We start from the raw sequence: 22,874 nt of genomic DNA, 5'->3' as shown, positions 1-22,874 counted from the left end.
ATTGCTACACTGACACCCTGAGATGGTCACAAATGTGAGAATAAGGAGCTATTCATTCCTTCATTTGGCAGATATTTCAGTTGTACACCGTCACTGTGTTTAATGTTGGGTATAAATAGTGCACAAAAGTTACGAAATTCCATCATACCCCAAGTGCCAATTCAACTCCACAATATGCACTGGATACTTGTGAATAGCACTGTGCCACGTATTTCAGCAGACATGGACAGGAATAAGATAAAATGCAGCCTTTTATGGCAGCAGATAAGCTCTACATTAAAAAAAAAAAAAGCAACGACAAAAGCCAACAACAGCAGCAGTACTGGGTATCAAATGGCATAAGGAAAGTACAAAAGGCTCTGGAGGGTCAATGAGCAGAGCATACATGCTTGAAAGAGTGGAGAAGGATAGACATCAGAAAATACTTCCCAAAGTACTGAAAATGATGGGGCCTCCAAGATGATGGCATTTTGATAAATAGGGATTCCTAGGAAAAGAGAAAGTGTTTCAGGAGGAGGATAGCAAGAACAATGATTGTAAGGCTGGGTACACTACAGAATTTTTTAAAGAGACCAGTCCAGTTAGGAATGTGTAGATGGGTAATGAGTGAAGGCTCTTGAATGTTAGGCTTAGTGACTAAATAGGTTGAGAATGAAGTGCCTGGGTGGCTCAGTTGGTTAAGCATCTGCATTCAGCTCAGGTTCTGGCCCAGGGTCCCGGGTTCTAGCCCCATATCCAGCTACCTGCCCAGCGGGTTGGCTGCTTCTCCCTCTCCCTCTGTAGCTCCCTCTGCTTGTTCTCACTCTCTCTCTCAAATAAACAAATAAAATATATATATTAAAAAAGTAGGTTTAGAAGAATCATTTGAAAGTCTTTCTACAATTCATATTACTTTAGTGATTCCCTAATCTTTTCTTGAAATTTTTCTATTATGTATATTTTCTAAAGTGATCATGGAAATTAGAGATTTCTCCTTTCCATAAGGAATAAAAAATAAAATCTGGATTGCTAAACAAGCTGCTGGGGGAAGGCATAATTTCAAAAATTCTAGCACTGCATCTCCATACTTTTGAGGACATGTAAGGTTTAAAACACACAGGCAAATCCTAATAGCCAAAATAGCAGAAGAGACTGGGAATAAAGTAATTACATTAAGCTCCTAACTCTAGGCATTGTGCCAGGTGATTTACACAGACTATCCTCAGTCCACCAAACAACCCTATTTAGGTATGGTAACTGAGGCTCAGAGAGATCAAATAAATTGTTCAAGGTAACCAAGCTAGTAAGCTCAGCTAGTAAAGGTGGACATCAGATTTGGAACTAGGCCTCTCTGATCCCCTATTTTCTGTATTGCTCACTTTTGTTTTTACTACATAAAGGAGGCCAGAATGATAAGTTCATGATGCATGCGCCAAAAAAAAAGCACTAAATACTTAACAAAGGAGCTTTAATGGTCTGGAGAAAAATTACACTGAAATATTCAAAACTGGGTTTAGAATGGCTTAGAGATCAAGATCAAGAGAGATGAAGTTTAGGGCTGCTCTCAATTCAGTACGAACAATGATTATACGATAGATCTTATTTAGGGATACCAAGGGAGCACTATTCCACTTTTTATTTGGAGACTAGAGAGTAAATTCCAAGACAATATGGTTATTTGTCTGTATTCACTGACACATCACAAGTTCCCAGAATAGGGTCTATCCCACAGTAAGCATTCAATAAACTTTTGCTGACATAATGAAAAGTCATGTAAGGGGTATTTTCATTTGAATCCTCTTGAAGTTCTTGAAATAAAGACAGCAGGAAAAAAAGAAAAGACAGCAGAGTAGTAAGTTTAAAAACCATTCAAGTAGTTAGGATACTTTCTTCAACACTCAACCCCATGGCCGAAACAAACTACCAAAATAACAAACATACAAAAAGGTAATTGGTGGAGGGGGCCGGATGTGTGTGTGTGTGTGTGTGTACTCAGATCATTAAGCATCTGCCTTTGACTCAGGTCATGATCTCAGGATCCTAGGGTTGAGTCCTGCTCCCCACCCTCCTCAGTGGGGAGTATGCTTCTCCCTCTGCCCCTCTCTCTGCTCCTGCTCTCTCTCAAATGAATAAATAAAATCTTAAAAAAAAAAGAGAGAGATGGACAAAAGAAATTAAAAGACACTTTTGCACTTAATATAGTACCTAGCAGGATGCCTGAGTGGCTCAGTGGTTGAGTGTCTGCCTTTGGCTCAGGGCGTGATCCTGGAGTCCCACATCAGGCTCCCTGCGTGGAGCCTGCTTCTCCCTCTGCCTATGTCTCTGCCTCTCTCTCTGTGTCTCTCATGAATAAACAAAATCTTAAAAAAAAAATAGTACCTAGCACTCTGGATAATCAAATTTCAGTGAAATGGAATCCAGAATTTTAACTTATTGTTTTAATATTTTAAACTTTTGTGAGCAGTATAACCAATGGCTGTTTCTGGAAAAGAAAATGGTTTCTTTGGAAAAGAAAAACCTAATCTGAGTACCCTAAAAGTACTGACAATTTCTTGCTTATAGATAGTAAGAAATGGAATGAAAATCTCAAAATCATTAACTCTAAGGAGTAGTGGAGTTCACTTCCCTAAGTCTTTTTCTAATTTGTAAAAAAATTTTAAATTATTTACTTGAGAGAGAGCAGGAGCAGGAAGAGGGGCAGAAGGAGAGGGGCCAGGAGGGCAGAGAATCACAGTCCTCACAAGGCAGGGAGCCTGACTGCGGCTCCATCATGACCCAAGCCAAAGGCAGACATTTAACAGACTGAGCCACCCAGGCGGCCCTATATTTCTAATTTTGATTCTATTAAAACATACAAAGAAAACTGCAACAGAGAGCACAGAGGGAAAAAAAAAATCTTTGGAAGATAACAAGCCTTTCTAAAGAAACACTTTTTAAAGATTTAAAGAAAATAAAAGCCAGGCTCCATGGACTTGCTCTCTGTTTTTCACAGGCTTTTCTAAGATTTCTTCTTTGATGGGACCAATGAAAAACTGCCACTTGTCACAAAATGTCTTCTTTCAGATATGTGGTGTATATATTACTTTCTTCAAAACAGTTCTGCAAGCTGCTTGTCTTTCAGCTGCAGCAAATTTTCTTCTGTTATACTGCAATTCTTCTATGGAATAGCATAAAGACCCAATTAAAAAAACTCCTTTGCTCTCTAGTTTCCTAAAGGCAATACTACTGTATCTCAATCAATATTTTAACTAAATTTTCTCTTTTTCATTTAAAAGTTCCACGATCTTTGCTTACTGCAGTAATTCCTAATACTATAGTTTAATTTGTCAGGGTGATCGTATCACATTTTCTTTTATACTTTATTAATATGGAAGACAGTGAACACTTTCTGTCCAATCAATTAATTAATACTTGCTTGAGGCAGTCTACATGTCCCTAACCTTCAATTAATAATAACATAGACATTATCGTGTCTTGCCTTTTCAATTACTGCAGAAATTCTGTAGTCATTCAAAGGATAACTCACTGATTCTAGGGTCTTAGATTCCCCCCCCAATGTTTACATAAGGTTAAAACATGTATTTTTTCCCTTACTGTAATATTTAGTTTAAAACACATTTTTTCAGGGATCCCTGGGTGGCTCAGCGGTTTAGCATCTGCCTTTGGCCCAGGGCGTGCGTGATCCTGGAGATCCGGGATTGAGTCCCACACTGGGTTCCTTGCAGGGAGCCTGCTTGTCCCTCTGTCTGTGTCTCTGCTTCTGTCTCTGTCTCTCTCTCTCTCTGCCTCTCATGAATTCAAACAAACAAACAAAAGAATCCCACATTTTTCTAATAAGTAATAATGGCTTTTTCAAACAACTAGAATTAAGACAATTGCAAATTCAGAGGGTAGAATAGGTAACAAATCCCAAAGGAAAAAAACAAAACAAAACATGGGCCTTATGCTTTTAAAAATCCTTTAAAGACCTTACAGTTTACTTGATATTCTAAAATCACTACAAAAAATTAAAATAAAATAAAATCACTACAATTGAGATTTCATAGGCTCCAAACGGATGGATTCCTTTAGTACAAACACACACACCTGTGATACTTGAAAGGCGAAGCCAAGAAAAATTGAGTGTTTATTACCACTTTACACATCGCTTCTTACAATAAAACACTGACAACATAGGAAAAAAAAATAAAAAGTCCTGTCTTACCCATCCTCTGTCCTCCGTGAGCCAAATGCCCTGCTTGCTTAAAACCTGAGTACCATGATCTCCGCAGCACGGTTTGCAAACAGAAAGGGCAGATACTAGGTTTTCATCGGAGCTGAAATTACTTAAATTACAAAGGTGGTGGTGGGGGAATGTACGGACGCACAGCTGTCCCAGGAGCTCCGTGACAGGGACAGGTAAGAATTTTCAGGCCTGAGGAAGTGGTTTTCAGCTGCAAGGCGAAAGCTGCCGCCTAAAATCAACAGGTGTAGGAGCCGAAGAGCACTCGGTATGGGTTAAGGGGCCACCAAAGGCTTCACCCCTGCCAGGTGAAGATGCCTCCCCACTCCGGGCCAACGCCAGAGTCCTGGGGGCAGGCGTGGGGCGGGCGGGCGGAGAGGCTGGGACACCTGCTTCGGGCTGGGGCCAGTACACTTGCCTCGGGCTGGGACACCTGGCTTGGGCCGGGACACCTGGCTCAGGCTGGGACACCTGCTTCAGGCTGGGACACCTGGCTCTGGCCGAGACACCAGCTTCGGGCTCGGGCTGGACACCTGGCTCCGGCTGGGACACTTGCCTCAGGCTTGGGCCCGGAAACCTGCCTCGGGGCCGGACACCTGGCTCCGGCTGGGACACTTGCCTCAGCCCGGGATACCTGCTTCGGGCTGGGGCCAGGACACTTGCCTCGGGCCGGGACACCTGGCTCGGGCTCCGGCCAGGACACCTGCTTGGGCCAGGACACCTGGCTCGGGCCGGGCCACCTGCTCGGGCCGGGGGCACGGAGGGCGCGCAGCGGCCGCGCGGCCGAGGACGTGCTGGAGCCGAGGGGGTCTAGCAGCGCCCTGCGAACACCTGGGGGAGGAGCTCTTCCCTCCTGACGCGGGGAGACAAAACTCCAGAATTCGGGCGGGAGGCGGCGAGCCACGGCCGAACCCTCCCCGCGGCGCACACACCCCGAACCTCAGGACGCCGCGCCACGAGCACCACGCCCCCGCCCCCACCGGAAGCGGGTCGGCCGCCCCTCCCCCACCGGAAGTGGGGCGCCCCCGTTCGGGCGGCCTCAAGCCGAGCCGAACCGGCCACAACGGCCAAAGGGAGACGGCGTTGGGGGGGCGCAGGGCCGCTCGGCCGTGGCCACCCCGCAGCCCGCCCTGCTTACCGGCCTGCTGGAGGCAGGGGCAGGCGGGGACGGGGCCCGCAGAGGCCCCCGCACGGAGGACAATCCCCTGAGCCCCTCTCGGTCGCCTGCACTCGGCTCGCGGCGGCGTCTCGCGGCGGGGGAAATTCCTCCGCAGTACTTTCTTTTGCTATCTTTCCTTTCCCTTCGCCCGGCCGCTGAGCCACCTCCCCCGACGCAACTTTCCTTGTCGCGATGGCGTTTAGAATTGCTCCGGCGAGGAGAAAAAGGGACTATTACCCCCGTACCTTGAGAAAAACGAAGGGATTATTTTGTTCCAATGCGGCGAGGGACTACGTGATGACGCAAGGTGAGGCCGGCTTTCGCGGAGCTTCCTGGGAGATGTAGTTTTTGAAGTCGCTAAGGCCTGCAGAAAGGACTCGGTAATTACGGGATGCTGGGGGCCCTTGGAAACACGTGTTTTGCACTCGACGGCAGGTTGGCCAGGGGACTTCGGCACCGAAAGGGCAAACGTCCTGCCGCCCTTTCCGTCTGGGACTGAGCGGAACCCGAATTTCCCTTGGCTTTAGCCCAAGGGCCTGGTCGTCCCGCCCTCTTCCCTCGGCCACGCCCCCGCCGGTCAGTCTGGAGCCCTCATAGGCTGATGGTCCGGAGGTGGGCGGGGCCTCGCGGTGGCTCCTCCCCCGGGGCCGGGGCGAGCCCGGGGAGACGGCCGAGCGGGGCTCGTGCGCGTGCGCGTGCTCGCTCCGTGGGGAGCCGCGGCGGGTGCGCGCGGAGGGGTGGCGCGCGGGCCGGGAGGAGGCGGGAGCGCGGGCTGGTGGGCCGGGCGGGCGCGCGCCGCAGGCTCGGCAGGCTCGGCGGCGGCCAGTAGTTAGTTACTTGTTAGTGTCAGTTGCTCCGCGGCGGCGGCCGCGGTCACCGGGCAGGGGACGGGCCGGCCGGCGATGGTGGTCGCCCCAGCGGCATGCGCGCCTTCCAGGTAACGGGGGCAGGGCTGCCCGCGTCCCCTCGGTCCCCTCCCCGGCGCCGGCCGGCCGGGGGGGCGAGCGCTGCCCCGGCGGAGCCCGGGCGGGGCGCGCGGGGTCGTGGGGCGGCGCCACGGGGGCGCAGGCGGCCGGTGCGTCCTGCCGGGCGCGGGCTGTGCGGCCGCCCTAAGCCCTGCCGCCCCCTGCACCCCCCCCCGCCCCCCCTGCACTCCTCCCCGGGGCCCGCCGCTCCCTTGCACCCCCCCGCTCCCCACCCGCCGTCCTTCCCCCGTCCCCCTCTGCACCCCCCTGCCGCCGTCCCGAGCCCAGCCGCCCCCCCTGCACCCCCCGGCCCCCCCGCACTCCTCCCCGGAGCCCCGCCGCCCCCCTGCACCCTCTGCACCCTCCCCCCCACCCCCCTCCCCGCCGCCCCGAGCCCTGCCGCCCCCCTGCACCCCCCGCGCTGCCCCCCCCCGCCGCCCGGCGAGGACGGCCGCCCCGGAGCTCCCCCCGCCCCCCGGCGAGGACGGCCGCCCCGGTCCCCCGGCGCCCCCCAGAGGAGGGAGAGTTGGAGCTGGCGCAGGGGCGCCCCCGGGCGCGGCGGGGCTGCCGCTGGGGAAAGTGCAGCTGCGGGGGCTGGACGCGGGCGCTGCTGCGTGTCGGCGGGCCCCGCTCGGCCCCGGGAGGCTCCCCTGCCCGCCCGGCTCTCCTGCGGGCGGCGGCGGCTTGTCTCGGCTCTCGGTCGTGACTACTTTGTGACCCGCCGGCTGCGGGGCCGGCAGCCCCCTCCCCCTCCCCTCCCTCCCCTCCTCCCCCTCCCCCCCGCCCCGGCCGGCCGAGGGCACGACTTCGGTGTCGGCCCCGAGCGCTGCCCCGGACGCGCGTGGAGGCGCGGAGCCGGCCTCGTGGTGGCGGCCTCGCCCCGGGAGCCCGACACGCCCGCCCCGCTCGCGGATCGGGGACTTCCCTCGCAGCCTCCCCCGGGCCCCCGGGCCCTCGGGCAGGGCCGCCGACCTGGGCGCCTGCTGCGGGCCGCGCCCGCCCTCCCCAGCGGGGACCCCGACGCGCCGCCCCGGCCCCGGCCCCGGCCCCGGCCCCGGGCGTCCGCGGACACTCGCGCGCCGCCCCGACCCCCCCCCCCCCGAGCCTCCCGCGGCGCCCGCGGCAGGCGCTCCCGGCAGGTGGGGCGGCTCCCGGCTCAGGCCCCCGCCCGGGGACTCCCGGCGAGCGGGAGCAGAGTGCCTGCCATTGCCGGGGAGCTGGGCCATGACCAATTCACCAAGTATGCGAAAAACAAACTTCTTTCCGTAGCTGTCAGAAGGGGAAATATTTTATCATGTCTTTATTTTGGAGACTGTAGCTTGATTATATTACATGGGGGGGGGGAAGCCTCAAGTCCTTTTCCTTGAGGCTGGTGATGTGTGGTCCTCCTTTCCATCCCCTCTCTACCATTTAGGAGCTGGTATTTCTGTTTGGCTGGGTCCCAATAGGGGAAGAAAATATTTGGGCGAAAGGACAAGAGAAGATTGCTTCGAGCTGTTATGATGAGTATTCACTTTACCCAGTGATAGTGCAGAGAAACTTCCTTGCTGATGTTTGGGCCCCATTAACATTCTGTCAGAATCCATTTTTAAGAGTCTACCCTGAGGCCCATAAAGAAGTAATGCCACTTTATAGCTGTTTCTGACAATCACATTAAAAAATGTGTTCCTGGAATGCATTATATGTGTACTCATATAAACATTTATCTTTGTACATTTATGGTAATGTAAATATTTAAGTCGGAGAGCTTAAAAACTTTTATTTGCTTATTTGCATACATGTTTTTCAACATCTAGCAGTGCCAACCTTATTTGCCAAATAAGCATCAGCCATAAATTCATGCTTTGGCACATTTCATATAATAACTCTTCTAAATTGCTCCATGGTGAAGCATCATGAGATTAGCATTTGCTTCATGAGAGAGATTTGTTGTTGTTTTTAACTGTAATGATGTGCTGTTTAAGTGGAACAGGTGCTGAGCTCTAGCTGTTTGTGTTTAAACCTGCCAAATCACACTCTTTTTGTTGGTTGGGTTAAGTAATTTAGGAACCAGACTGTGGCCCCTGGCTTGCCAAAAGTGAGTTCAAGGTTCCATCTCACTGCTGCAAATCCCTGTTTCCACTGTGACAGGCAGGTGTGTGTGATGAGCTTTACTTGCTCCTTGCTGTTCTCTCTGTAATTCCTACTCCTCACCACCATCCCAGTCCTTTCGTTACTAGAGCTCCCTGGAAAGTCTAGGCTCCTTCATTGCTGGTTTGCTTTCCTTGTAGAACTAGAAATTCTAGGAACTTTCAGGCCAGAACAGATAGTTCATGTTTCTTTGAGAAATATTTTGATTGCTTTTCCAGTGATAGGCATGATAGGCCCTGAGCATATGTAGAATGATGTGCCTTTTTGCATGGAGGAGAAGATGGTTGATAACTGATAATTAACAATATGATGTGATATATGACACAGGTATAAGTAGATTCCTCTGGGTGGAAGCATGCAGGAGGGGTAGTTGACTAAGACTTGGGGTCTTGGGGAGGGAGAGTTCTGGAATGCATCCTCATGCGTTACCTGAGCTAATCTTCAAAAATAGGACTTAACTGGGTTCAGCAAAAGAGAAAGGACATTTAATATTTATTGTATATATATTTTTTGATAAAATGCCAGTCTATTTTGCTCAACCCGTCTGGCATCCTCCCTTCCCTTAACCCTGTCACCCTGATATTTGGTAAAGGGCATTTTAGACTAGTACTGTCCTGTGAACATATAATGGGAGCCACAAATATGTTATATGTATTTTTGAATTTTCTAGTAGCTGCATTAAAAAAGTGAAATTAATTTTAAAAGTGTATTATTTAACCTGATATAGCTAAAATGTTATCATTTCAACATGTAATCAGTGTTTGAAAGAATTGAAATATTTAACATTACCCTTTTCATACTAAGTCTTCAGAATCTGGTATGTATTTTAAATTTAAAGCACATTTCAATTTAGTCACATTCAAGTAATCAGTAGCCACAGGTGGACAGCACAGTTTTCAAACAGGGGCCAGTGAAGTGGTAAGAAGCCAAATCACTGAATGCCTTATCAGCCAAGTTAAGGAGCTTTAACTTTATCCTGAAGGCTGTGAAGATTTAGTGGGGGGAAAAATGCTGTGGTGGAATCAGATTTGTGTTTTAGACCTATCATGTTGCCAGTGAAGTGAATGCTGGATTAGAGAAGGGCAAAACTGGAAGCAAGATCAGTTAGGAAGCCATTCCTGATGAGAAAGTATGAGGGATATAAAGGAGGGGGGTGGATGTATAAGAGATTTGGGAAGTATTATCAACAGTACAAGGTAAATAATCAGATGATAGGGCTGAGCAAGGTTGAAGATATAGGATGATTCCTACATTTTTGTTATGTGCTACCGTGTGGGGCAGGCAACTGAAGAGAAGCCAACCATCTGTGCCAGACGGACCCAGGATGAAAAAAAAGCAAACTATGCATTTAGGGGGTTAATAGTGAACAACCTTAGCTAATTCGGTACAAATACAGTGTGTTTTTAACAGATAACTGAAAAAAAGTATAGGTGGAGGGAGATAAGGGGATTTAGAGAAGTTTACTCCCTCTTCTTTTAAATTAAGAGGATTTGGGGCCTAGATTCATATGAGATCGAAAAGAACCAAAGTTGGGGAGAAATGGGCAGGGAGAGAGGGGGAGAGGTGATTGATGGAGTCAGAGATTTGTAAGCAGTGAGCGGCAGTGGGATCCAAGGCATATGTAGAGAAATTGGCCTTGGGTAGTAGGTGATTTTCCTTTTCCAGTGAACAGAAAGGAAGGAGGTAAAGTCAGAGATAAAAGTTTCTGATAGGGGCAAGAAGGAAAATGAGTTGATAACATGTATCATGTTTGAGTACCTGCTAAGAGTGAAGGAGAAAGTAGTGGAATAAGAGTTCTTAAAAAGAGTATGTGAGCTTATAATAGCTTCCAAGTGAATGAGAGAGGGAGAGAAGGGCAGACACACTGACACATGACAAGAAAATGAAGGATTGTTAAGCAGCACTGAGGGCCCATTTGAGATCGTACACCTTGCATCTGTGGGGTTTTTTTTTTTTTCCTCCAGCATGATCACTCTGTGTATAACTAAAGAAGCTGTTTAATACTCCTAAGAGCTCATAAGGTAGTAACTGTTAATCTCCTTAATTGTAAGATGAACAGCTGGGCCTGCAAAGCCTGGTAGTTCAGTTTCAGAACCCAGGTTGGTAACCAGTGCTTTGCAGATGCCTGCTTGGTAGAGATTCCTGAAGGACGAGGAAGTTAATGATACTGAGGGTTGGAGTCCAGGCTGGATCGTGAACAGGGATACTGGAAAGGGTGATTTCATTGGGAGAAGACGAAGGGCATGAAAGGCTAGGTAGATGTCACTGAAGCTGAAGAGCTAGTGAGGAGGAAGCAATACTATTAGCTGTTATTTAGGGGGTACCCACTATATGCTAGACACTTTACCACCTTGCTCTACAATGTGTTATTAACAAAGTCTTCCTTTTGTCATTCTCCATCGGATGAAGAAACAAGATTAAACAGTTTAAACAATCTATCTAGAGATATACACTATCAACTGATGAAACCATGATCCAAAGCCTGTTTTTCTCCAAATCATACTCCTTTTTTCTTCTTCTTTAATAGTTTTTATTTTTTAAGTGAGCTCTAGGGCCAGTGTGGGGCTCACACTCACACCCCAAGATCAAGAGTTACATGCTACATCACCTGAGCCAGCCAGGCACCTCCAGATCACATTCTTCTTAAGGAGATAGGATAGAAAACACAATAGTGTTGAAAAGTGGTTGAAATACACTGGGATATTTAATTTAGGATTCAGGGGTATATCATTCATTTAACAAATGTTTGTTGAGCATTTAGTACATGTATCAGGCATTATTCTAGGTGTGCAGGTTCGAATAGTGAACCAAACACAAAATTGTTACCTCATGAATGTTGCATTCTAGACAGGGTGAGACAGACATTAAAATAAGTGAGAGTTATTGTTATATTAGAAGGTGATAAGTGCTATAGAGAAAAATAAAGCAAGCAGGAGGGATAGGAATTCTACAGAGTATGTGCACTTTTAAAGAGGATGTCTGGGAAGGCCTTAGTGAGAAATGAATGAGCAAAGACTTAAAAGAAGTAGGGGTCATACTAGGTAGAAGAAACTTGTTGCATTGGTCCTGAATCAGAGGTGTGCTTGGCTAGTGTACCTGCACAGGACTGAACAGAAGAGAAGGTGGTGTGGTCAGAGAGATAACTGGGTCCAGATCTCGTAGAATTTGTAGGCCATTGTAAGCACTTGGTTGTTTACTTTGTGCAGTGGAAACTATTACAGGGTTTTGAGCAAAGGTATGACACGATTGGATTTATGCTTTAAAAAATTCGCTCTGGAAAAAAAAAAAAAAAAACAACTTCGCTCTGGGGCAGCCCCCGTGGCTCAGCGGTTTAGTGCTGCCTTCAGCCAGGGCCTGATCCTGGGGTCCTGGGATCGAGTCCCACATCGGGCTCTCTGCATGGAGCCTGCTTCTCCCTCTGCCTGTGTCTCTGCCTCTCTCTCTCTCTCTCTCTCTCTCTCTCTGTCTGTCATGAGTAAATAAATAAAATCTTAAAAAAACAAACAAACAAACTTCGCTCTGGGCCAGTGTTTTGAAAGTATTCTAAGGAGGCACAGAAAAATCAAGAGGACTTGTTGGGCGGTTCTCCTAAAAACTCCAGTTGAGAGACCAGGGAATTGAGAAGCGATTGAATTGGTTAGATTTATAGAAGAGTTGCACAGATGGTACAGTGAGTTCTCTTATTAGTTTCTTAGTCTCCCCACTATTGACATTTTGGACTAGATAATCCTTTGTTGTGGGGGGTTGCCCTATATACAGTAGGTTGTTATATAGAATCCCCTGTCCTTTATGCCAGTACCATCTCCCCAGTTCTAATAATCACAAATGTTTCTAGACATTGCCCAGTGGCCCTTATGGGGGATATTGCTCCTATTAAGAACCACTACCGGGCAGCCTGGGTGGCTCAGCAGTTTAGCGCTGCCTTCAGCCCAGGGCGTGATCCTGGAGAACCAGGATCGAGTCCCACGTCAGACTCCATGCATGGAGCCTGCTTCTCCTTCTGCGTGTCTCTGCCCTCCCCCCTGTTTCTCATGCATAAATAAATAAAATCTTAAAAAAGAAAAAAAAGAACCACTACCATATACCCTTCACTCTGTTTCCCCTAATGTTAACATCTTACCATAATCATGGTGTATTTATCTTTATCAAGCTAGGAAATTAACATTGGTACAGTGCTTCAGCTGAACTCCTGATTTTATTTGTATTTTATTTTTCCACTAACACCCTTTTTCTATTCCATTATTTAAACCAGGATATTATGTTGCTTTTAGTTGTCGAGTCTTCTTTATCTCTTCTAATGTATGACAGTTTTTTGGCCTTTTCTTTTATGACCTTGATACTTTTAAAGAGTACTAGTTAGGTATTTTATAGACTGTTCCTCAGGGTTTGTCTGATGTTTTCTTGTTTGAGTGGCATTATGGATTTTGGGGGGAAGAACACCGTAGAAGTGAAGTGCCCTTCTTATCATGTCATATAGGAGATACATGGTACCAACATGACCTATCACTGATGATCACTTTGCTAAGGTGTTTTCTGGCAAGTTTCTCCACTGGAAAGTTATTTTTCCCTTTCCATACTCTGTTCAGTAGAAGCAGGTTGCTAAGTACAGCCTGCACTCAAGCAGAGGAGGAATTAAACTCCTACTTCTTGGGGGAGGAGAATCAAGAACTTGTGACATATATTAAAACCACCACAGTAATTGGTAAATATTTGGGGATGAGGGGATTACTTTGAGGCTTTGCCAGTATCCTGTTTCTTCTCACTAATTTAGTATTCATCAGTAGATCATGCCTACAGTAATTATTGCTATTGTGTTCTGAAAGTACTTCTTTATTTCCCTCATTTTTCCTGTGTTTTAAGACTTGTCCCTTCTCATGTGTTTTTCTGTCTACCTGTTTAATCATTTATGTCAATTCCAATTCATGGATACTTATTTTATTCTTAGGGTTATAGTTCAGTGCTAGCATTATTTATTGATCAGATTATCCAACTTTGGCCACTGGGATCTCTTTTAGGTTGATCGTGTGTCCTTTGCCATACACCTATCCTTTGTATGTATTATACATGTAACTTCTCTATTCTCTAGTACTACTAGATGCTTCAGGCTCATCTTGTATTTTTCCTGCAATAGCCCTAGACTCATTTTTCTCAAGAAGTTGTGGCTCCTTTTACCAAAGAATGGTATTTTGAAGCCAAGATCTGGATGCTGGGTGTGCTTGTTGCTGCTAGAGTGTCACTGCTTCTAGGCACACTCAGTGGACCAAGAGCTAGGAAATATATGTATGTATACTAATCTGTGTATGTATGTATTTTTGTATATAAAAGTAGGCCTGGGTTTATTTTTATGTGGCTCCAGTTGGCTGTGTTTTGATCCAACTACCTTTGTTGGTGGATTGGATGTAGAATGGGAAAAGAGAGTTGTCAAGGATGGCTCCAAGGTTTTTGGCTTGAGAACTGGCAGGATGGAGATGTCATTAACAGAGATGTGAAGACTGTGGGCAGAGCAGGTTTCTGGGAAGAGTTCAGGAATTCTTTTCCAGCCTGGCTAAGTTTTTGAGATGTCTAATAGATATGGTAATAGAGATGTCAAGTCAGCAGTTGAACAAATGAATCGCGGTCAGAGGAGAATGGTCCAGGTTGGATACATTTGGGAGTTGTCAGTAGAGGTGAGATGGATGCCTGAGGAGTGAGGGTTGATAGCGAAGGAGTTCAAGGACTGACCCCTGGGGCATACCAGTCAGAGAGACGAGGAGCATTTCTGCAAAATGGTAAGGATTGGGGTGTAGCCATACACTCATTGTTAATAAACACTTATTATGGGGATCCCTGGGTGGCTCAGAGGTTTAACGCCTGCCTTTGGCCCAGGGCGTGGTCCTGGTGTCCCGGGATTGAGTCCTCTCTGGGGCTCCCGGCATGGAGCCTGCTTCTCCCTCCTCCTGTGTCTCTGCCTCTCTCTCCCTCCCTCTCTCTCTCTCTCTCTCTCTCTTTCTATGTCTATCATAAATAAATAAATCTTAAAAAAAAACACATTATTTTCAAGGCACCAAGCTGTTTTGGGGGTCAACCTTGCTTCCTCAATAAATTTACAATCAAGGATGGGACAAATTACAGACTGCAAAAGAGTAGCAGTGGAAGGTGGCAAGTACCAGATAATAGCATAGATACGACATCCTGGAGAACCTTGTCAGAGGACACAGACATAAGAAATGAACCGGAAGTGTGCCAGCTGCATATAAACATTAATGTAAGCATGCATCAGTCAGGAAACCTGCCAGGGGTTCATGCACACAACTAGTAATTATGGACAAACAGAAGCTCCTCCATCTTGTTGACCTTGGTTTCTAAGGTTGCTTCTGCTCCTGGTCCTCTGCCAGGGTAAGTTTTCTTTTTGTTTTTTTTAAAGATTTTTTTTACTTATTCATGAGAGACAGAGACAGAGAGAGAGAGAGAGAGAGAGAGAGGCAGAGACACAGGCAGTGAGAGAAGCAGGCTCCATGCAGGGAGCCGGATGCAGGACTTGATCCCGGGTCTCCAGGATCATACCCTGGACTGACCTCTGAGCCACCCGGGCTGACCCAACGTAAGGTTTTAAGTTGGTAATCGTACCTGTGGTCGTTGGCTATCAAGCCACTCAGTGACCTGGTCAGGAGAGTTTCTGCTGCACTTTACTTTTTAACTTTGGCTTTCCTCCACCATTTCATAATCAGTGGGATTCAGATCAAGACTGCTTAAAATAAAAATATTTCCATGTAAAATCAAGCAGCAGTGGTCTTACCTCCTTCTGTGAACATGTTTATTTTTTGACTGCTTCTTAGAATGTTTTAGACATTCCCACTTACCAGTTGACTGTTAAGGTCATACCCAAAATATATTTATAGAACTTTAAAAGTAATTTAAACTTATAACCTAGTAAGCCAAGGTTTTAGTAAAATATTTTTTTCATCTCCTTTGTATTAAAAATGGACAGACTTTTCATTGCCCGCTGATAAGAGTGAGACAGATTAATAGTACCTATTGAGTAATTATTTCTCAGTTGCTCTTAAGGAATTAAAAGAAAAATAAGGCATTTATCTGCTTTATAGAAGAGGGGACAGAGAATTGCAGGATTCCCTACTCAGTCCACTGAATTGTTTGGCAAAGCTGTTATCCTTTTATATATATTAGTGTTTATTAGTTGTGAGAAACTTGACCATATGTTGAGTGGAAAGAGACCCTGTCACCATGTCTTGTTAGCATGGTCCCTCGCACATAATATTCAGATGATCGTCGGATGAAGCAAGTACATAAGATATTTGAAGACATGAAGGAAGACATAAGGACATGAAGAGTTACTCAGAAAAGTTAGAATACTAAAAACTTTAGTTGTCTAAGTCAGAATTAGGGCAAAATAAAATAAATCTGTATGGTAACATCCTAATTTTAGACTAAGCCAGACAAATACGTTACTCTAAAAACATGATCACTGTTTTTCAGGTAGTCCATAATCCTACCCTCTCGTAGTTGAGTTCTTCTAGTTAGGAGTCAAACTGCTTGAATTTGAATCCTGCTGAACTACATACTAGATGTTTGACATTAGGTTTATTTCTTTCTTTTTTTTTTTTTTTTATTTATTTACGATAGTCACACACACAGAGAGAGAGAGGCAGAGACACAGGCAGAGAAGCAGGCTCCATGCACCGGGAGCCTGACGTGGGATTCGATCCCGGGTCTCCAGGATCACGCCCTGGGCCAAAGGCAGGTGCCAAACCGCTGCGCCACCCAGGGATCCCTTAAGTTTATTTCTTAACTGTTCTTCAGTTTCCCCATTTGTAAAATGAGGAATATTTCTATCTACGTTATGAGGTTGGCAGGTGAAGTTCTAGAAAACGAGCACAAAGGGCAGCCCGGCTGGCTCAGCGGTTTAGTGCCACCTTTGGCCCAGGGCCTGATCCTGGAGACCCGGGATCGAGTCCCGCGTCGGGCTCCTTGCGTGGACCCTGCTTCTCCCTCTGCCTGTGTCTCTGCCTCTCTCTCTCTCTCTCTCTCTCTCTCTCTCTCTCTCTGTCTCTCATGAGTAAATAAATACAATCTTTTTTTTTTAAAGTTTTGCTATATGCTGTGTTCAGTTAATTTTAACTTATTCTAAAAATGCTGAAAGGCTAGTACATTAAGGTTTTTTCATTTTCTAGAAAAATCATGTATGCTGAGTGATAATTAAAAGGGAAAAAACCTTACGAGAAGAAGGGGAAAAGACTGATGGGAAGTATACTAATATATTCATGGTGATGTGTCGGAATTCTAAATAATAGGTTTTCTACTTTTTGCTATCTGCATTTTTTCCCTCTTAATTTATCAGATTTTTGTTCGATATTTAACTATAAGCCAAAAATGGGCTTTCGGGGGCATACTACTTTTTGAGAGTCAGCCCTGCATTATGGTTAAGAGTATGGATTCTGGACCCAGGCTGCCTGGGATTGAATCTCATCTCTGCTGCTTATTAGCTATGTGATCTTGGGAAAGTTACTTTATTTCTCTATGCCTTAATCTTCTCATCTGTAAAATGAGGATAATGATAGTACCCAAGCCAGAGGGTTTTTAATGAGCTAATATTTACAAAGTGCTTAAAATATGCCTGGGGCATAGGAAGTATCGTGTATTTGCTGATAAAATAAAAGATGGTAGAAATACTGCATTTAAAAATTAATGAAAGATTTTAGCTTTCCAGTATATTAATAGTTTAATCCACAAGTTTTCTTAGAACTCTCCTACCTTTACCTTCCTGAACTGCTTTGGTTCCATTGATGGTGGAAAAGCAGGAAAACTATTTTTCTCATAATTTCTTTGTATGACAGGAGCATTTTTCCTTATTTAAAGTTAGGATCTAACCCCCTCACCCTCCCATAATTTTCAAATAGATAAAGTTACTTTGGTTACTACAAGGGAAGATGCCATGGTACACCTCTTAAATATTGTGGAATAGTGAGTGAGTTCAATATTTCAAATGCTGAGAAACTGCCTTCTTCCCAGGTGTGCAACAGTTTTTATAGATTTTATTTGGGTATGAAGTAGGAGTAATTGTGGGAGTTAGTGTGAAAGAAGATTTAAGGCATTGGAGATGCAATAAAAAAATTTTTTTTTTCCTAATACCAGTTCTCTCCTTGATTTGAAAATTCTTTTAGCAGCAATATCCCCAGACTTTTGCAGCATTTGCCTTATTGGAACTGGCTGTATTTACAATGTCAAACCTTACAACTAAATACTTCAGGTAGGCTGACCTCTTAATTCAGCACTTCATCCTGAAGTTAAAAGAGGTTATTGGTTTCTAGGTTCAATGAGGAAGTTAGTATAATGTAAGAGTGATGGGAGGTCCAGAAGAGAATCCTGTGGTTTAATAACCTTTTTTTCTTCTATACAGTGTAAGAACAAGTTTACTTTGTTTCTTAATATACTCTTTCTATACAAATGTAGCTTATGGAATGATTAGCATCAGTGAATATATAAATTGTACCATCAGTGGCATAGAAATAACTTATAAATATAGTAGTTCCTAATTTAGGGAGTTGAACTTTTATTATTAACTTAGATTTTATTTCAAATGAATATTTTTATTAAACATATGCAAATAAAATTTGAATCTTACTATAAATGCAACTTGCAGTTGTCAGTTTTATAGTCCAAAAGTATAATAAAAAATGTCATTGAGAGAAGGTTGTGTTTTGTATTCTTTTGTAAAAGGCAAATATAGGGCTTTGTAGCTACACGAATAGTCTTATCTGCTATAGGACTGTGTGGTCTGCATTTTCATGGACTAGCTGGCTGACTAGGAGACAGAGTCCCATACGCAATGATTTCCCTCTAATTCTCTTTCTCCTTTTTAGCTCTAAATCTTTATTACCTGTAAAACTACATATCTCTAAAAATTACAAGCTTTTATGATAGGAAAAAAGTTACCTTTTATTATAAAAAATAATTGGAAAAATATAGAGTAAGTTAAAAAGAGTAGACCTGCTATCCTACCATCCAGAGATAACTGGTACTAGTAAATGCTGCCTTTTGCCTCATTTCATTTGCATGTATGTATAGATTAAAGCATGCCTAATTGATGTCCTACTGTGTATGGTAGAGCTACGCTTCTGTGTCAGTTGTAGTCAGTGCAGTAAGCTGGTCATGTTGTGAGAGGTATGTAGGAGCAAAAACACTTCTAGAGGAATTAGTATTTTTCTCTTTTTCATATTGTTAGACCAAATTTGAATAACTTACATGCATGTTTGAAGCAGCTCCACTTTTTAATCTCATATCCTGCTTTTTTTTCTGATGATAAATTATGGACATTTTCCCATGTTATTAAAAAATCTTACCTCTTCACCACCCCATGCTCACTTCCTGATAGATTGAAGACTGACAATAATATAGGGTATGCTAGTTGAAATAGGCTCTTGAAAGCCTCGGAGAATATGTTTCAAATCTCTTAGGCATATCATAGAACAGTGCTGTTCGATAGAAATAATGGATACCACAAATGTAATTTCAAATTTTTTAGTAGTCACGTTTCTAAGAGTACAAAGAAATAAGTGAAATTAATTTTAATGATACATTTTATTTAGTATAAATATCACTGCAACATATATTCAATATAATAAATTATTGAGATGTTTTACAGTTTTTTTTTTTAATCTCACTAAGTCTTCAAAATCTGCTGTATATTTTCTACTTACAGCAGTTTCAATTCAGACTGGCCACATTTCGAGTGCTTAGGACTCACATGTGATTAGTATTAGCAGTCTCAGAGCATATAATTTCTCCCATAAAGTAGAACCAAATAGCACTTTGCAGGTACTTTGGAGCAGGTTAGTATGAGAAGAAAACTGCAAAGCCAACTTGCACTGGGGATACTGAGCACTTATTTTGGTGTCTTAATGAAATTTTAAAGCTTTGCCTCAATAAAATGACATACTCCTATATTTATGGATCTCCATGTCACAAAAATATTGTAGTGGGGCAAAGGTTTACTAGGTATACTTACCCGTAGCTATTCTCAGAATAGTCAGTAAGATCAATTCCATATTCCAAGGATTTTGGATAACTAAGAGTTTGCAAGTACACCTCGCGGTTTAAGACCTGAAGACAAATGTATCCTTCCTTGTAGAGAGTGATTTTGTGAAATGAGTTACAAACATGCATCCACATGTACATATGTTACATATGTGTTTATAAATTATGTATATTATGTACACATGTGCACACATAATCCTCATCATTACTCTTAAACAGTAGCAATTCTTTTCTTTTTAAAATGAATTTGTGGCGTAAGAAAGAGATGGCATGATCATGAAGATCCCTAAGTTTAGTGAATATATAATATATAGTGGAACAGTATAGAACAAGCTTTGCTGTTTAATTTAGCTTGTGTTCATGTGGAAAATTGCTTATTTTGTTCTGTAGAATGGAGATAATCCTGCCTTTTTTTCTTAATATGATTTTGATTATCAAATGGGATGAATAGAGACTAATGGGACATGTCTTATTGATCTTTATGTTCCCAGGACTTCATATAGGGTTTGATACCCTGGCACCCAGTAAATATTGTATTCAAAGTCTGCATCTGTGTAAAAGAACATTCTAAACTGAGAGTGCTACCAGCAGAAGCTATTATTATGTTTACTTGGTTTGTACTATTTCTTTCTTATTTTCTTGACCAGAATATGAGAAGTGTAATAATATTTCTCCATATATTCAATAAATAGGATTGTGTGTTATAGTTGTACTTTACTTACCATTATTATTTTATTCACCAAATCTTGTCTGTAAATAAGTATTTCTCTGAAATACGTTATAATTATCTTTTTTTAAAAGATTTTATTTATTTATTCATGATAGACACACACACACACACACACACACACACACACACACACACAGAGAGAGAGAGGCAGAGAGACACAGGCAGAGGGAGAAGCAGGCTCCATGCAGGGAGCCTGAAGTGGGACCCGATCCTGGGACTCCAGGACCACGCCCTGGGCCAAAGGCAGGCGTTAAACCTCTGAGCCACCCAGGGATCCCCAATTATCTTGTTTTAAAAGACACCTAGCACTTAAGTATCTTGACCTGTTTAGCATTAGCAGTTAATAATTTTTTTGTTATTGTCAGATAGGACTGTTTTCACCGTGGTCTATCTCTGTCAGCTTAAAAATCAGCCTGAGACACAAATGCACGCTTATTAGATATCAAAATTGTTGAGGCAAGGTAGCAACATTTTAATTACCACATTGTGGTCTAGTAACCAGAAAATGCCCCCCGCCATAAGAATGACTTTTTAATTTATATAATGATGGGAGAAACTCCACCTTTTTCCTCCAGAGGGGATCCAGCACTTCATACATGCCTAGTATAGAAGTAAAACAAAATTATGATGCAAGAGCCAATAATGTGCACCCAGAACAGTATTTCAAAGTGATCTTCATGAAGACATTAGCTTTTTCTAGCATCAGCTATGAGTTTCTCTAACTGCCCACTCACTGAGTCATCTGTAGCAATTGAAAATTTGGATATTTCCCATTTTTTAAGGATATATTTTTTGATAAAGTGGCTTCCTTTTTATCTCATGAATGAAGTAAGCAGCCTCATGTAAAATAGCATGTGCAGTGTGACAGTATGGCTCATTGTTTCCTGGGAATGAGGAGCTTTAGGAAGCAGTTGAATATTGTCTGTGTGATAGGGCACCATTAACTAAATGATAAGCTCCAAGAGTAGTTGGCAGTTTCTGTTTTCATTATATTCCTTACTTCTACTCACCCAACACCTTTGGCTATCTTTAGATGTTTAGTGACAGAAAATCAAATCAAACTCGACTTTTTTTCTTTTTCTACACATGACAGTAAATGTTAAAATTATTGAAATGAAGAAATATACAGGGGTGCCTGGCTGGTTCAGTTAGAGTGTGTGGCTCCTGCTCTCAGGATTTTGAGTTTGAGGCCCACATTGGGTGTGGGATTACTTGAAATAAACTTAGAAAAAAGAAATATAGTACATATTAATGAAAGAGATATATGCTGGGACTGTGTAGACCATTTGACCAAATGAAAACTGAGTGACCTATTGATTGAATGAAATGATGAGCCTCAGTTAAAGGCAGAGAAGAGGTAACTTGTTCTTTTTCTTGTGTTGTTTGATCTTTCTCCCTAATGTCTAGGCTAGGTATGCATTTTTTTTTGAGTGATTCTATTACAAAAAAAAATATCCTCTGCTTATTTCTATTCCGTTTTGAATTTTACTGTTTGGTATCTTGCTCAGATGAAAGGGAAAAAGGATTGAAATCTTGTCCTTTTCCTTTAATTATGCTTTTTATGTGTCTGCTCATTCTCAGCTTAGAAAATCCTAAAAAATGATAATTGGTTAAAGAAGACGATCATCTCATGACTACTTATAGTAATCTAATTCTGAATAATTTTCATCATTAGGCCCTTAAATATTCCAGTCCATGTCAGCAAAAGCTCCCTAGGAAAGTAAAACCAACACCTTTAATATAGACCAAATTGTTACTCATGCATTGACGATACGCTCGGCATTCATTTTTGGTTCTTTCATGTCAGTATCTGATTGATGAAGTTCAAATGACTAATAATCTGTGGAAGATTAAAAGGTATGTTCAAAGCTGATTTGGGAATTTAGTTGAGACATGAGCTGCAGTTTTTGTTGAGTTTTTTTTTTTTTTTTAAAGCAGTACAAGAAAAGGGGCATGATTTTACTTGCATAAGTACTTCTCATACCCTTAACAACTATATTGTGGCTAGTGCAGATTGGCTCTCACTTGATATTTCAGTTTCTGATCCTTGGGTATCATTTCAGAGAAATCTTAAGAGAGGAAGAAGGCTGGATATTTTTAAGGTTTAGTGCTACAGTTGAACCACTGCTTGAATTGCCAGCAAATTGAACATCAGGAGGAAAGGAAATGGTATGTATAGCAAAACTTTTCGTTAGGGAAGAAATAAAAGTTGCTCATATTTGTAAGATGATTATTTTGGAGATCCTGGTTTGCAATTTGAGGATATTGCAAGTTGTTATTAATATGTAAAACAGTATAATAAATGAATTACAGAGTATGTATGAAAGTGTTTATAGTATCTGGCCTAGTTCCAGTGGCTTAGAATATCCATTTTCAGAGCGTAAGATTTCTTTGTTCTGACCTTCTCCTTTTAGAATTTAAATTTTTCAAGTTCATGCCATTTATTAGTATAAGTGTTTTTTGGGTCTGAATGCCATGTCAGTTATTCTAACTGTTCAAACAAGGTTTTTGTTTATTTTTTGTAGTGTTTAGAATTAAAGACCATATGCTTAATATTGGATGTTTATCTGGTTTTAGAGCTGGTTTTTTAAAAAATGTTCTTAATTAAACAAGTTACAGATGAATACGATCTCAAGAGAAATCAAACAGTATAGCAAT

The 22,874-nt window shown here is 43.3% G+C and overlaps 2 protein-coding genes across 16 annotated transcripts in view; one reads left to right on the top strand and one right to left on the bottom strand.

Moving 5' to 3' along the window:
- The window catches only part of HMG20A (high mobility group 20A), a 77,516-nt gene extending 71,666 nt beyond the window's left edge, over positions 1-5,850 (bottom strand). For 2 of the 4 annotated variants that reach the window (XM_055319937.1, XM_055319940.1), the window contains exon 1: positions 5,340-5,571. The gene's annotated coding sequence lies outside the window, so the exon portion shown is untranslated. Of the gene's footprint in view, positions 1-4,183; positions 4,203-5,339; positions 5,572-5,605 lie in introns of those variants that run through there. The other 2 variants (XM_055319938.1, XM_055319939.1) reach the window with 2 other exon arrangements.
- PEAK1 (pseudopodium enriched atypical kinase 1) overlaps positions 5,571-22,874 on the top strand; it is a 288,824-nt gene continuing 271,520 nt past the window's right edge. For 8 of the 12 annotated variants that reach the window (XM_055319925.1, XM_055319922.1, XM_055319933.1 and 5 more), the window contains exon 1: positions 5,571-5,667. The gene's annotated coding sequence lies outside the window, so the exon portion shown is untranslated. Of the gene's footprint in view, positions 5,668-6,162; positions 6,298-20,082; positions 20,100-22,279; positions 22,386-22,874 lie in introns of those variants that run through there. The other 4 variants (XM_055319924.1, XM_055319927.1, XM_055319929.1 and 1 more) reach the window with 3 other exon arrangements.

This window comes from Nyctereutes procyonoides, unplaced genomic scaffold, assembly GCF_905146905.1.
Source record: "Nyctereutes procyonoides isolate TBG_1078 unplaced genomic scaffold, NYPRO_anot_genome, whole genome shotgun sequence".
NCBI lineage: Eukaryota > Metazoa > Chordata > Mammalia > Carnivora > Canidae > Nyctereutes > Nyctereutes procyonoides.
This window is presented reverse-complemented; position numbering and strand designations above follow the sequence as displayed.